Here is a 10,216-nt window from a genome sequence, read left to right on the forward strand (position 1 = left end):
TTTCCTGATAGCTAAGGATGTGGAGCATTTTCTTAAGTGTCTTTTGGCCTTTTGATTTCCTCTATTGAGAATTGTTTCTTAAGTTTTATACGCCATTTTTTAATGGGTTTATTTGGTGTTTTGTAGACTAGTTTCTTGTGTTCTTTGTATGTTTTGGAGATCAGCCCTTTGTCAAATATAGGATTGGTGAAAATCTTTTCTCAGTCTGTGGGCTGCTGTTTGGTCTTGTCCACTTTGTCCTTTGCCTTACAGAAGCTTCTAAGTTTGAAGAAGTCACATTTATTAATTGTTTCTCTCAGTGTCTGTGCCCCTGGAGTTATGTTCAGGAAGCAGTATCATATACCAATTTGTTCAAGTGTACCTTCTACTTTCTCGTCTAAGAGGTTCAATGTGGCTAGGTTGATGTTGAGGTCTTTGATCCATTTGGACTTGAGTTTTGTGCATGGAGACAGACATGGGTCTATCTTCGGTCTTCTATACCACCTCATCCTATTGTGCCAGCACCATTTTTAAAGATGCTGTCCATGCCCCATTGTATAATTTTAGCTGTTTTGTCAAATATCAGGTGTTCATAGGTGTGTGGATTAATATCAGAAATTTCAATTTGATTCCATTGCTCTACTTATCTGTTTTTATGCAAATACCAGGCTGTTTTCAGAACTATAGCTCTGTAGTAGAGCTTAAAGTCAGGAATGGTGATGCCTCCTGAAGTTCTTTTATTGTATAGGGTTGTTTTGGCTATCCTGGGTCTTTTTGTTTTTCCATATAAAGTTGATTAATGTCCTTTCAAGGTCGGTGAAGAAATGTGATGGGATTGTAATGGGGTTGAATCAGTAGATTGCTTTTGGAAAGATTGCCATTTTTATTATGTTTATCCTACCTATCCAAGAGCATGGGAGATCTTTCCATTTTCTGGTATCTTCTTTAATTTCTTTCTTGAGAGCCACAAAGTTCTTATCATGTAAGTCTTTTACTTGTTTGGAAATCATTACTTACTTAGAGTTATTTATTGTTGGTGGTGTGTCATGTTATCAGCCCAACAGAGTTCATTAGATGAGATTCCCTGATCAGGAGATTATTCAGTTATTCCATTTTCAAAATCGGAGGTCACTGTGTACTTCATGGGTCAGTTTTGTTGCAATCTCTCAGAAACTGATGATGCGAAACAATACAGTTTTTTTTTTTAAATCATGTAATCATGAGACTGTTAAAAATCTACGATTACGTAATCAGTATTCACTGGGTAACACAGTGTTCCTCATTCTCTGGGCACTGCTTCTGGTACCGATGTCCTGCTGTGTCAATCGCACAGCAGCTAATGGATGATGACATCATCATTACTTATGCAATCAAATAAATTTATAATTGAATAATCCTGCATTCTTAACTTTCATAAGGTGGAACCAAACTCCAGTGATTGTCAAGGAAGTACTACTTAGATAATTAAATAATGCCTCACGATTAACTCCCAGGGAGGAATGGCAGACTCCAGTAACGAAGAACAAAATCCTCATCGATTTAAATAATTAATATATAATGAAAAATGATTAAATAATGACAGGGTGGTGCATACTTAAATCCCACATGGAGTAGTCAGACTGACCTGTTCCTGGAATAATGATTTATTTAAAAAATTAAATTGATACTTAATTAGTTGGCATTTTATATTAACAACGAGCTGGCACCAAAGTCCTAAAACTATCGCTGATGTAATGATCTATTTACATAGCTAAATCATGAAGTAATGAGATGATATTACATCATCAACTACAAAAATCTGACTCCAAAGGGACTTATGGTCCATAACATTACCTGTATTTTAAATATGTTAATTAAGTGATGAATTATTACTTAATTTCCTAGTTTAACAGTTATATAAGTAAGTGTAGTATTAGATGATGTGATGGCATGACACGATGGACTCCCATAAGGAGGCTCAAAACTCAGTGACCACTGAATACATAATGACAGATTTTCATAATTAAATGAATAACGATTAAACAAGTGGATGGTGTTTTTATACGTGGAGCCTAAAAGATTACTCAATACTGAGTAGTCGTTTAGTTCTTAATCATAGATTTGAACAATAAAATGAAGGAATAAAGAGATAATTTCTCATGATTCACCCCTAGAGAGATAACGAAATGCTATCAACATTTATTTAAATAAATAAATAAATAAATGAAATCACAAGAGACACTTTAACACCAACGAGGTGGATCAAGACAACATACTTCCTAGAGTAGAAAAAGAGATTTGAATAATGAAATAATCAGATAGGTAGATCGTCTGCCCCACTTGAGTCACACAAGGTGGCACCAAATTCAGGGTTCACAGATCATATAATGAAACAATTTAAAAATTACATATTTACATATTTAAGTCATTGACCGTTTTCGTATCATCAATTCATGGACAGACTTGCCAGATAAGAAAAATGATGCTGTCATCATGGATTTTTAAAATTCCATAATGTCATCCTCAGATAATCATACTGTCTTGCCTGATGAATTCTCTTGGCCTGACATCATCACCAGGGCCTGAATCTCTGTTGTGATGCGGCAGGACCTGAGCTAATGAGCCCATTCCTGGCGAAGCAGTAGTAGCCAAAAGGTTGGTATCAGCTGAAAAGATGGCTGCATCAGGGGCATAACCAGCAAATCTGAGAGAGAGATGTACTTCCGTGTTCTGGGTGTCATCCTTTGCCAGGTCTCGGTGATGGTGCCGACCTCCTAGTGCCCCTTCTTCTTCTCATGGTAGATCACAACCGATGTGAAGATGGGGAGGAACAGCAGGTAGTCAACACCAGACCACCCTGCCGGCCTTGGTGAAGTTCTTGTACTTCTCGGAGGGCACCATACAATCTTCTGGGCCGCAATCTTCCAGCATCCCAAGTAATCTGAGAGATGCATAGATCATTTAGAAAATGCTCTGGCCAGGTCTACAACTTTCCTAACCTTGTCCCTGACAGATATTTGCACCCTGATCATAATCGGTGATGGCATTGTCTGTCGTTTAAATAATTTAAAGAATTAAGTAAATAAGTCGGTAATAGCTACCTGTCACAAGACAGAGGTGATGTAGCTTTTAACTGGGAGGGAAGCATGGCCAGACTCCATTCATGAAGGATGTCATCATCATCAGGTGAAACAATGAATCATAAAATGTGATGATATTGCACATTAACTCCACAAGAGGGTGCTTCACAGGTCTCTTCATGGAATGGAGGATTTTTAGTTTACAGAACTATACACATATTTACATTATCTTGGGTATTAACACGAATTGTCCATTTAAATACTTTAATCATGTAATTAGATGATCTGTGGCACCAAATTCCAGGTCTCATGGGTAATATAATCATTGTTTTATATTATTAAATAATCAAATAATGAGTTCATGTAACATGATCTACTTCCCCTGAGGAGGCTCCAAAATAGAACCATGAATGATGCTGTCGTGATTAATTTAAAGATTTTTAACTACATAATTGATATTTAGGTGGTCTGTAATAATTGCCTCCCACATCGTGGAACCACAATCCACTGATCATGGATTACCTAATGTCTATTTTAATAACCAAATAACAACATAATCAGAGGATGAAGAGTTCTGCCATCCTCGACACAATTGACTCTCACTTGACTCCCACATGATTGTGTGAAACTCCCAGGTTCATCCCTTATTTAATTACAGAGTTGAGTAGTAAAATGTTTAAATGCTTAAATGTCATCGTGTATGCAGGATTTTTAGAAGATATCACATATTTAAGGTTGGACGGCTGCCTCAAAAGAGATGGACTGCAATCCAATAATCGCTAAGTCTGTGCTGACAAATGGATCATCACCTTCCTGAAGGAAGATAACAATGGAAAACTCATCTTTTGATGAATAATTGTGAGTCTATTATCTATTGTTCCATAGTTTTGCTTCTTAGGAGAGAGAGAATCCATAAGGAGAAGCCTTTGAAATGTTTCTCCACAGACTATGTTCTCTGATAATTAGGTAATCTTGAATTTGGTGACCAGTAAAAGCTGTAGGCAAACTTCCAGAGATTTGGCCATGACTTGGTAAGCGAATCAAATGCTGTCATGAAAAGTTTTAGGAGACAGTTATCTTGGGAGACTGTAATGTCCCATGATAACACTTTCTTGAAGCTGCTCTCTGGTCCTTGGCCCATGAGACCAGAATGCAAGCAGGGTTGCCAGGCAACATTTATGATCCAACATTCTGTCACATTCTAGTGTCCCACCGATACCCACCGATGAACTAACATTACATCCTAACTGATTTTCTCACAAAAACAAGCAGGGTCTTTCTTTTGATTTCTATATATTTACCAGTCTCTCAAACTAAAAAAAAAAAAATGCTTATAGTGACATAAGCATGAAAACAAAAGCATCATTATGCCATTCAAGTCCGTTGATGAGGGTTTTAAACCTGTTTTCTATGCTTCAATTTGCTAATTTCTAGAATGGAAACAATACAATTAATCGCCTCTACCATAATCATTTTCTCTTTATTGAAAAGAAAATAAACTCCTCTTCATTCTCTTCCCTTTACAGTAGCTTGATCCCATGGTTTCTTGGAGTTGTTCAGATTTAAATTTGGCTGATGACTAAGGATTTTGAGCACTGTCTTATGTTTCTTTCAGTCACTTTGGATTCCTCAATTGATAGTTCTCTATTAAGTCCTGTACCCTGCTTTCTAATATGGTTACTTAGAGTTATTGTTGGTGGTGTGTCCTGTTATCAGCCCAACAGTTGTTCATTAGATGAGATTCCCTGATCAAGAGATTATTCAGTTATTCCAATTTTAAAATCGGTGGTGACTGTGTCCTTCATGGGTCAGTTCTGTTGCAAGCTCTCAGAAACTGATGATGTTAAACAATACAGTTTTTTTGTTTTTAAGTCGTGTAATCATTTGATTTCAAAAATCTACGATTATGTGATCACTAATCACTGGGTAACGCAGTGTCCCTCATTCTCTGGGCACTGCTTCTGGTACTGATCTCCTGCTGTGTCAATCGCACAGCAGCCAAAGGACCGATGACACCATCATTACTTATGCAATCAAATAAGTTTATAATTGGATAGTCCTGCATATTTAACTTTCATAAGGTGGAACCATACTCCAGTGATTTTCAAGGAAGTAGTACTTAGATAATTAAATAATGCCCCACGATTAACTTCCAGGGAGGAATTGCTGGACTCCAGTCAGGAAGAACCTCATACTCATCGATTTAAATAAATAATATATAATGAAAAATGATTAAATAATCACAGGGTGGTGCATACTTTAACCCCCATGGAGTAGTCAGACTGATCTCTTCCTGGAATAATGATTTATTTAAAAAAATAAATTGATAATTAATTAGTTGGCATTTTATATTAACACTGAGGAGGTGGCACCCAAGTCCTAAAACTATCGCTGATGTAATGATCTACTTACATAACTAAATGATGAAGTAATGAGATGATGTTACCTCATCGACTCCCAAAGTCTGACTCCAAAAGGGACTTATGGTCCATAACATTACCTGTATTTTAAATACATTAATTAAATGATGAATTATTACTTAATTTCCTAGTTTAACAGTTAAATAAGTAAGTGTAGTATTAGGTGATGTGATGGCCTGGTACGATGGACTCCACGTGAGGAGGCTCTAAACTCCAGTGACTACTGAAAACATCATGACAGATTTTCATAATTAAATGAATAAAGAATAAAGAAGTGGATGGTGTTTTATACGTGAAGCCTCAAAAATTGCTCAATACTGAAGAGTCATTCAGTTCCTAATCATAGATTTGAACAATAAAATGAAGGAATAAAGAGATAATTTCTCGTGATTCACCCTTAGAGAGATAACGAAATGATATCAACATTTATATAAATAAATAAATAAATAATGAAATCACAAGAGACACTTTGACACCAACAAGGTGGATTCAGACTCTATTCTTCCTGGAGTAGAAAAAGACAGATTTGAATAGTGAAGTAATCAGATAGTTAGATCGTTGTATTCTTGAATTTGGTTTGTCATTATTTTATTGAGTATTTTTGCATAGATGTTCATCAGGGATATTGGTTTTAGTTTTTTTCTTTGTTAAGTCTTTGTGAGGTTTGGGTACCAAGGATATTGTGGCCTTATAAAAGAGCTTTGCAGTGAAACTTCTGTGTCTATTTTGTGGAACAATTTGAGGAGTTGTGGTATTATTTCTTCCTTGTATATCTGGTAGAATTTTGCACTGACTCCATCTGGCCCTGAACATCTAGCCAGTACTTTCTGGCATTGAGGGTTTCCACGGAGAAATCAGGTGTAATTTTGATAGTTCTGCCTTTATATGTTACTTGTACTTTTCATTCACTGCTCTTAATATTCTTTCTTTATTCTGAATGCTAAGTGTTTTGATTATTATATGTCAAGGGGTCTTTTTTCTTTGGTTCAGCCTATTGTGGTTCTGTATGCTTCGTGTACTTTCATGGGCATATCCTTCTTCAGATTGCGAAAATTTTCCTCGATGATTTTGTTGAATATGTTTCGGCCCCTTTGAGCTGGTCTTCCTTACCTTCCTCTATGTCTAATATTCTTAGGTTTGGCCATTTCACTTTGTCCCACATTTCCTGGATATTTTTTGTTAAGGATTTGTTGGGTTTATGATTTTCTTGGGTTGATGAATCTATTTCTCCTTGTTTATCTTCTGCAACTGAGATTCACTCTTCCATCTCTTGAATTCTGTTGGTTATGCTTGCGTCTGTAGTTCCCAATCTTTTGCCCAGTTTTTCTATTTCCAGCATTCCTTGTGTTTGTGTTGCCTTTATTTTCTCTATTTGATTTTTATAGTCTTGAACCGTTTCCTTCACCTGCTTGATTGTTTTTTCTTGGTTTCTGTACTTTCTTTTCTTTCCTTAAGGAATTTTTCATTTCTTCCACTTTTTTGTGTATTTTTTCTTCCATTTCTTTAAGGGATTTTCTCACATCTTCAAGCATTTTTTGACGGTAATTTTTAATTCGTTCCCTTCTGCTTCCTCTGCTTTGTTATTGTGTTCCATTCTAATTGGGGTAGAGTCCTTAGATTCTGGTGGTTTCATGCTTGCCTTCTGTTGTTAGTTATTTTCTTGTATTGCCGTCTTTCCATAGCTTCTTCCAATAGGTGTTTGTGTTGTCTCTCCCTCTCTCTATGGTGCTCCCCAGTGGGCTTATGTGGGTCAGAGTTTCAATATCTGTAGCTCTCTGTGGTCCAAGCTCTATGGGATGTCTCTCAGCAGACAGGGACCCAGGGATGGTGTCAGGGATGAGGATCCCATAGAATATGCTTGCAGATACTCAGAGTGGTCCCACAGAGATTGTAGCATCTCTGGGGGGGGGGGCCTGAGACTCCAGTAGAGGACTGTAGATTCGGGTCAGAGGCAAAGCAGTTGAGAATTACAGTTGGTCCCGTGTGGATAGCCTGGTCTGCTGTGTTCATATTCGCTCCAAGATTTCCCCCAAAGTAGTGTGGTCTCTAGCCAATGGCTGGCAGAAGAAGACTAAGGCTGGGCTGATACTCAGAATGTTCCTGCACCGATAGTCCAATCTCTCATGGAACTGGCACTCTCCACCTGAGGCCCCTTTCTTTAGCAGAAGCTCTGCTTTGGGGGTAAAGTATTTGCTGGAGGGAACTCAGAGTGGACCCATAGAGATAGGCAGATATCTGGGAGGGGCCTGGGACTCCAGCAGAGGACTGGAGGTGGGGGTCAGAGACCAAGCAGGTGGAAATTATGGGTGGCCCCCACGTGGATAGGCAGGTCTCCTTTTTCAGAGTTGCTTGAGAAGTCCCTGAAGTAGTGTGGACTGTTTGTTCCACCCTCTGTCCCAGTGCACAACCAGAGCAGCAGGACAAGGTGCAGGGTAGGGCACAGGGTAGTGGGGGCAGGCTGGCGGTGGGGATGTGTGGGGGTGTATCAGGAGCTCCAAGTGTGCTCTCTATAGGGAAAGGACACAGGAGCAGCAGGATGAGGGGCCAACCCAGGAAGTTGGGGGAGAAGTTGTAGGGGAGAGGCTGCCCCAATTTGGCCCAGACTCACCTCTTGCCAATGGCTGGCGGAAGAGCATGTTCTAATAGATCTTATTAATACAAGCTCACAGAGAGTGGGAGGGTGAATATGGAAGGATCACAGACTCAGAGCATCTGGCTACTACAGTTCTTATCTCTACCTATTATCAGACAAAACAATGTGATCCTGTCCTCATACTGCTTCCTCAGATTGACTGCTATCTCTCTGATCCCTCAGACTAACTGCTGAAACAAAATCATCTCACTGCATGCTCTTCTGTCTCCTCTGACTTTTTCTTCCTCTTTCTGTCCAGCCATGTCACTCTATCTCCAAATCCCTACTGCTGGGATTAATGGACTGAAATCCTAAGTCCTGGGATCACCTTAGTATGAGCTGTTTTTCTTTTAGACAGACTTTTTTCTCCCTCTCTCCCCCTCTCTCTCACTCTGTCTCTCTCCATCTCTCTAATAGCCAGGACTGGCCTTAAACTCGCACACTTCCATCTGCCTCCACCCCCTTGGGCTGGTATGAAAGCTATGCCCATACCCTGCTCTGTTAGGGAAGACATTGGCCTCAATGTCAAAATAGTGGCTTGGGTGTGTAACTAGCTAGTGACTTACATGCATAGCTAATTAATGAGTTAGGTATGTGTCTGACTAGTGACTTAGTGTGTATGACTAACTAGTGACTTACTGTATGTGGCTAACCTGTGAGTTAGCGTATCTAACTAGTAACCTAATTGTGTGGCCAACTATTGACTTAAGGTGTGGTCTACTAGTAACTAGTGTGCTGGGCTAATTATTGACTTAAATGTTACTGGCTAGTGACTTAGCATATGCAGCAAACTAGAAACTTATGTGTGTGGCCTACTAGTGACATAGTGTGTGTGGTTAACTAGTGACTTAGAAGTGGCTGAGTAGTGACATATTGACTGTGACTAACTAGTGACAGTGCATGTGGCTGAAAAGTGCCTCAAGTGTGTGGCTAACTAGAGGTGTGTAGTTAATGTGTTAGTGACTGTAGCTAACTAGTGACTTAGTGTACGTGGAACCTAGTGACATAGCTGTGTGGCTGACTAGTAACTTAGTTTGTGTGGTTAACTAGTAACTTAGCAAGAGTGGCTAAATAGTAACTTATGTTTGTGGCTAACTAGTGACTTAGGTACCTGGCTGACTAGTGACTTAATGTGTTATTAACTGCCACAGCAGCCCCAGTGGAGACAGTGTAGCAATGGCTGAGAGAAATCTCAATGGCTACCTGTCCAGAGGTTTGTACCACATGTGGTTATGCTTCCTGGGGAAAAGTGGTCCAGGTTCCTGCAGGTGCTTCCCTGACTGGTTGATTGGAACAGGTGCTTGGTGTATTTTGTGCTATGATAGCTATAATGCTTTTGATCATGGGTGTTTTGGCCTGTAGCTCTACTGTTAATTCAGAGAAGTCCAGAAAACACTTAGATATAGTTTCAGAAACTGAAAGAGATAGATACCAGCAACACCAGATGGATGCTATCCTCTGTGCCCTGAACTACAAATCCCACTTAGCCAGTTGAGACTTCAGGTGTCAGCACAAGGCCTAATAAATTAACATAGCTAAAGCTGTAGGACTTTGCCCACAAGATGACCCTTCCTGTAATTAGCCTTCCCTCAGAAAAGCTGTTGTGGGATTTACTACAATACTCTAACTTGAAGCCTTAGGGCCCCTGAATCAATACAACAGTACAAGAGTTCTTACCAATGTTTTTAAAAGATTACTGACCAGAGACAATGATTATTCTCTAAACTCTGTATATCAAATCACAGGTATGCTGACCACAAGCAGGCCAAAAAAAAAAAAAAAAAAAAAAAAAAACACAGTTTCCCAGCTACACACTTGCTTAGATGTATTTACAATCTCATGCTTTAAAGTAATTGCTGACATTTTTATAGTATGTCTGTGAATTTTAAACTGTGGCCAAAGATCTGTTCCTTGAAATTTCTGCATAAAAACCCAATGATCTGAAGTAAAAATTGCAGCTGTTGCAAAGCTCCTCAAGTGTGTTTGTGTCTGTCTGTCAAGCCAAAGCAACTCCTGACCTGTTAATCAGAGTCTTGGTTTCCCCACAGACCATTGCCCACTCAGAGTTCTGCAGCAGATAACAAGTGACTTAGTTTTTCTGGGTACTAGTGATTTAATGTGTGTAG

The sequence above is a fragment of the Phodopus roborovskii genome, unplaced genomic scaffold, assembly GCF_943737965.1.
Source record: "Phodopus roborovskii unplaced genomic scaffold, PHOROB, whole genome shotgun sequence".
NCBI classification, from domain to species: Eukaryota; Metazoa; Chordata; class Mammalia; order Rodentia; family Cricetidae; genus Phodopus; species Phodopus roborovskii.